Source organism: Molossus molossus, unplaced genomic scaffold (assembly GCF_014108415.1).
Source record: "Molossus molossus isolate mMolMol1 unplaced genomic scaffold, mMolMol1.p scaffold_m16_p_9, whole genome shotgun sequence".
Lineage (NCBI taxonomy): Eukaryota > Metazoa > Chordata > Mammalia > Chiroptera > Molossidae > Molossus > Molossus molossus.
In genome coordinates, this window is record NW_023425403.1 from 94,613,054 (window position 1) to 94,619,597 (window position 6,544).

The following is a 6,544-nucleotide window of genomic DNA, read 5'->3' on the forward strand; positions in this document are numbered from 1 at the left end:
AGTGGCTGCCACCCGCACAACCGACCAGGGCCGGGGACAAACTGCAACCGAGGTACGCACCCTTAGCAGGAACCGAACCCGGGTCTCTCAGGACCGCAGGCCAACACTTTAACTGCTGAACCAAACCGGCCAGGGCTAAGGGAAATGCTTTTAGTTTTTGCCCATTGCATGTGATGTCAGCTGTAGGTTTGTTGTATATGGCCTTTATTATGTCAAGATATGATCCCTCTATTTCCACTTTGCTAAGAGTTTTCATCAAATATGGGTGCTGGATTTTGTCAGATACTTTTTCAGCATCTATTGGTATGCTCATATGATTTTTATCTTCCACTTTGTTTATATGGTGTATCACATGTATTGATTTGTGAATATTGTACCAGACTTGCATCCCTGGGAAGATCTTTGTTGGTTGTGGTAAATAATCTTTTAAATATATTGCTGGGTCTGATTTGCTATTATTTGGTTGAAGGTTTGTCATTTATGTTCATCGGGGATATTGGTTTATAATTTTCTTTCTTTGTAGTGTCTCTACCTTGTTTTGAAATTAGGATTATGTTGGCCTCATAAAAAGAGCTTGGAAGTCTTCCTTCCTCTTGAATTTTTGGGGAATCGTTTGAGGAGAATAAGTGTGAGTTCTTCTTTGAATGTTTGGTAAAAGTCCCCTGTCAAGCCGCCTCACCTGGGCTCTTGTTTGATGGTTGTTTATTGATTAGTGTTTCAATTTCCTTAGTTATTGATCTGTTCAGGTTTTCTGACTGTTCCCTGTTGAGTTTTGGAAGCTTGTATGATTCTAGGAATTTGTCCATTTTGCCTAGGTTATCCAATTTGTTGACATATAATCATCCATAGTATTTTCTTACAATGTTTTTTATTTTTGTGGTGTCAGTTGTTACTTCACCTCTTTCATTTCTGATTTTATTTAGGTCCTCTCTTTTTGTTTTTTGATGAGTCTTGCTAAAGGTTCCTCAATCTTGTTTATTTTTTCAAAGAACTAGCTTTCCTTTCATTGATCTTTTATACGGTGTTTTCAGTCTGTATGTCATTTATTTCTGTTGTAATCCTGGGCTTTTCTTTTTGTTCTCTTTATAATTGTTTAAGTTGTAAGGTTAGATAGTTTACTAGAAGTTTTTCTTGTTTCTTGAGCTAGGTCTGTATGTAATGTTATAAATTTCTCTCTCAGAACTGCTTTCACTGTGTCCCATAGATTTGGAGTTGTTGTATATTCACTTTCATTTGTTTCCAGGAAGTTTTTATTTCTTCCTTGATCTCATTGGTAACCCATTTATTGTTTAATAACATGCTATTTAGACTCCATATATTTAAATGATTTTGAGTGTTTTTATTGTAATTGATTTCTAGTTTCATGCCACTGTGATCCAAAAAGATGCTTGATACAATTCCAGTCTTCTAGAACTTGTAAAGACTTAGTTTGTGTCCTAACATGCTGTCTATCTTTGAGGATGCCTCATGTGCACTTGAGAAGAATGCGAATTCTGCAGCTTTCAGGTGAAATGTTTTGTAAATATCAATTAAATCTATCTTATGTAGCATGTTGTTTAGGATCTCTGTTTCTTTGTTGATTATTTGTCTAGCAGATTTATCCAGTGATGTCAGTGGGGTGTTAAAGTCCCTACAATAATTGTATTGCTGTCAATTTCTCCCTTAAAGTTCCCCAGCAGTTTTTAAATATATTTTGGTGCATGTATGTTTATCAGGGTTATATTCTCTTGTTGAACCTATCCTTTTAATATTATGTAGTGACCTTCCTTGTCCCTTATTATGACCTTTATTTTAAAGTCTATTTTGTCAGATAAGAATACTGCTACCCTAACTGTTTTTCTATTTCCATTTTCATGAAAAAAATTTTTCCATCTGTTCACTTTCATCCTGTGTGAGTCCTTTCTACTGAGGTGGTTCTCTTGTAGATAGCATATATATGGGTCGTGTTTCTTCTTCTTTTTTTATCCTTACCCGAGGACATTTTTGAACTTATCTTCAGATAGAGCGAGAGGGAAGAGGGAGAAAGAAAGAGAGAGAAACGTCAATGTGAGAGAGATACATCAACTGGTTGCCACCCACACAACCCCAACTGGGGCCAGTGACAAACTGCAACCGAGGTATGTGCCCTTAGCAGGAACCAAACCTGGGACTCTCTGGTCTGCGGGCTGATGCTCTAACCTTTGAGTCACACTGGCCAGGGCTGGATCGTGTCTTTTTTAATCCATTCAGCTACCCTATGTCTTTTGATTGGAGCATTCAAGCCATTTACATTTAAGGTTATTATTATTATTTATTTTATTATTTTTTTCTTTATTGATTTTCAGAGAGTGGAAGGGAGAGGGAGAGAGAGATAGAAACATTGAGGAGAGAGAACATCGATTGGCCACCTCCTGCATGGCCCCCACTGGGGATTTGGCCCACAACCTGAGCATGTACCCTGATGGAAATCGAACCGGCGATGTTCAACCACAGACTGGCTGGCTAAGGTTATTATTGATAGGTACTTAATTGTTGCCATTTTTATTCTTTATGCCTGTGTTCCTTTCTCTCCTTTCTTCTTACAACAATCCCTTTAGCATTTCTTCAAATGCTGGTTTGATGGTAAGAAACTCCATTAGCCATTTTTTTTTGTCTGTGAAGCTCTTTATTTCATCTTCAATTTTCAATGATAGCCTTGCTGGATAGAGTAGTCTTGCATTCAGTCCCTTGTTTTTCAGTAATTTGTGTACTTCATGCCATTCCATTCTGGTCTATAGTGTTTCTGTTGACAAATCGGCTGACAATCTAATGGGAGCTCCCTTGTAGGTAGTTTTCTGTCTCTCTCTTGGTTTCTTTTTTTTTGTTTGTTTGGTTTTTTTTTTTATCCTCACCAGAGGACATTTTTCCATTTTTTGTTCAGGTAGAGTGGGAGGGAGAGAGAGGAACAGAGAGAGAGAGAGAAACATCGATGTGAAAGGGACACATCGAGTGGCTGCCACCCGCACAACTGACCAGGGCCGGGGACAAACTGCAACCGAGGTACGCGCCCATAGCGGGAACCGAACCCAAGTTTCTCAGGACCGCAGGCCGACGCTCTAACCGCTGAGCCAAACCGGCCAGGGCTCTCTCTTGGTTTCTTTAAGATTCTTTCTTTGTCTTTGATGTTCTTTTTAATTAATTAATTAATTAATTAATTAATTTTTGTTACAGATGTTTCTCTTCCCCCCCCACTGATTCCCCTTCTTAGCCCTCCCCGCCCTCCAGCTTTGCTGTTCATGTCCATTGTTCATAGATACATGCATATAAGTTCTGTGGTTTATCTCTCCCCCACTACCCCCTTTTCTGGGGACTGTCAGTCTGTACCCCACTTCCATGTTTCTGGGACTACCCCATTCCTCAGACTGTTATGTTCATTATATTCCACAACTAAGTGAGATCACATGATACTTGTCTTTCTCTGTTTGGCTTGTTTTGCTTAGGATAATAATTTTCAGGTCCCTCCATGTTGTCTCAAAGGATAAGAGATCTTTCTTTCTTACAGCTGTATAGTACTCCATTGTGTATATGTACCACAGCTTTTTTATCCATTCATTTATTGATGGACATTTGGGTTGTTTCCAGATCTTAGCTATTGTAAATAGTGCTGCTATGAACATGGGGGTACATATATTCTTTCTGATGGGTGTTTCGACTCTGATCAGGCTGCTACTAAGAGGGATGGTGCTGGGCTACCAGCTGTCTGCGGCTTCTGCAACCAGCACCTTGGGAGCTCCACTACTGAGCACTGGTCTGTGTTAACACCGAGTGTCCACTGGTCTGATGGTGCCAGGTGCACTGGTGGGCTCAGGTTGCTGGGCCCTAGCTGCTCCCACTGCCTCCTCTCAGGGAAGACCAGGGATCTTCCAAAATGGTGGGACCTCCTCACAGCACAGGGAGAAGTGCCCTGAAGGGCAGCTTACTGTGGTAGCTGGCTGCTCCCGTCCACAGCACAAGAACCTTCTGCTCCACGGCTCTGCACTCCTCGGGTTTGGTCGTCCACCTTCACGTTCACTCACACTGTCTCACACACTAGTTCACTCTCTCACACGCTCACCCTCCCTCCGGTCTTGCCTGCTACCATTTTCGAGACTGTCTTTAATGTTTTCCATTTTAATTATGATGTGTGTGTTTTTTAGTTTATGTTGAGTGGGAGTCTGTGTTTCCTGGACTTGTATGACTATTTCCTTCACCAGGTTAGGGATTTTTTGTGTCTTTATTTCTTCAAATAGGTTCTCTATTCCTTTCTCTGATTCTTCTCCTTCTAGTACCCCTATGATGTGAATGTTGTTATGTTTTAATTGTTCCAAAGCTCCCTTAAATTCTTCTGCTTTTTATTTTTTTCCCATTTGCTGCTTTAATTAGGTGTATTTTGTTTTGTTTTGTTTTGTTTTGTTTTGTTTTTGGCCTGGTCTTATATCTCTCTGATTCAGTCCTCAGCTTCTTCTAATCTACTATTAAATCCTTCCAAGGTGATCTTTATTTCAGCTGTCATTTTTTATTTCTGCTTGGTTCTTTTTCATAACTTCTACCTCTTTTTTAATGCCGATTAGCTCCTGCTGAGTTCTTTATATTTCTTATTAAGTTGCTTCTAATTTTCATTAAGTTGTTTGAGTACCCTTAAAATCATTACTTTGAATTTTTTATCTGACCACTGCTTGCCTCCATTTCATTTAGTTCCTTTTCTGGTGATTTTTTCTTTTCTTTCATTTGGGAGCTGTTTCTTTGTCTCACCATTTTCTCAGTCTGGTGGTTTCAAACATCCAGGGGCATTGGGTGGTGGCGGGCCAGTTCTGGTATCCAGTCCTGTTGTCCCAGGGTGGTGGTGGCTCTTAGCAGTGGCAGGGCAGGTGACTCTTGGTGGTGGTGATGACTCTCAGTGGCAGTGGCAGTAGGGGCTGTTAGCTCATGGCTTTTGTGGGGCCTGTGGGGTCAGCAGCTCTGGGCTGGTGAACGGCAGTAGCAATGGGTGCCTTTCATCTGCTGTGGGTCCTAATGGCTGGTGGCTCATGTCTATGTGTTGTAGGCATTGCTGAGGTATGTGGGTCTGGCTAGGGTGCTGCTGGGGTGCATAGGTCCAGCTGGGATGCTGCTTGTGTGTACAGGTCCAATCGGGGCATTGCTGGGGTGTGCAGGTCCAATTGGGGTGCTGTGTCAGCGCTACCAGGTGCAGTTGCCAGGGCTGCTTGGGTACTGTGTGTGGGCCAGCGTTGGCACAATGGGGGTTGCTGGTCTGGTGGTGCTGGGCACACTCATGGCCTCAGGGCACTGGGCCCTAACTGCTCCCACTGTCTCCTCCCAAGAAGGACTCTGCAGATCTTCCAAAATGGCATCCCTTTCCATCCCCAAGCAGCGCTCAGCAGTAGCTGGCTGCTTCCCTGTCCGTAGCACTGAAACCATCTGCCCTCAGTTCCTGTACTGTCGTGAAGATGCTTACCCACACTCTGTCTCTCACACTCTCACCCATTCACACACTCACCTTCACTCCGGTCTTGCCCGTTTCCCTGTTCCTGTAACTTACATATTTAAATCAAACGTTATTTGACAACCATTACAATTTATAAATGTAAGGTGCCATTATTGAGTAAACAGATTCTTCTGTGAGTGAGTGTGTCCCTTTTCCCACCCACTTATGAATCGGCAATATGGTTAGTTTAATTTTATGAATCCATGCCTTACTGCTGCAAATGTTAATTCTCTTCTCCCCACTGTGTTTATTCATGCATATATGTGAGTTGGTTAGAATGCTGGGCAATCTATCTCAGGATCAACAGCAAGAGGATCTAGGCATGGGCTTTCAGTGCAGGCTCGTGGTGTCTGTGTAATCAAACTATCCGACCTATCCTTGGGGGCTTCTTTTGGACTCATTTCAAAGTAAGGGTAGTTGCTATTGTGCCTGCACCAGGCCTGGGCTTCTTCTGCAGACACCTGCTGTTCACTTATTTCTATCTTATTTCTCAAAATCACAAAAGAAAACCTTTCAGGCTCTTTTACGTCTGCATAATATGTGAATTATTTCTTCCAGTTACTCAAGCTCTGGAAGCTTTGAGAATCATCAACACTAAAAATGAGGAGGCAACAGTCAGAACCTCTGTAAAAGGGGTGTCCTCAGGCTTCTGCATTTCTCTTGCCCAGCCAGCCATGTACCAAATCTGCATGGTAACCAAATATCCACCTACCTCTAAATCTTTACTTAAAAATTCTACACCTGTTGTATGGAAGAGCTGGGTATCAAACTTACGAGTCACACATCTGTTCATTAGAGAACTCTTCCCAACTCCACCATTTCCAAGGAGAATTACTTTAAAAAATGATGATTTTCCTGACATTATTAATCTCAAGATCTTTGACTTCAGAATGCTTAGTTGTTCAGTCCAAGCATCATCATCTCTCAGACTGTTGGAAAGATTCACTCAGACATGGACAACAGGGGAGAGTGATGCACCACCGCACCAGGTTCATCACAGAGGGGCAGGAAGTTTCTTGCAGCTACATGGAAGACATCCAGGAACTCCGGCCAGGCCTGGCC

General features: G+C 42.1%; 1 pseudogene; it reads right to left on the bottom strand.

Moving 5' to 3' along the window:
- Window positions 1-5,782: 5,782 nt before the first annotated feature.
- On the bottom strand, window positions 5,783-6,344 carry LOC118622894 (annotated as a pseudogene).
- Window positions 6,345-6,544: the final 200 nt, after the last annotated feature.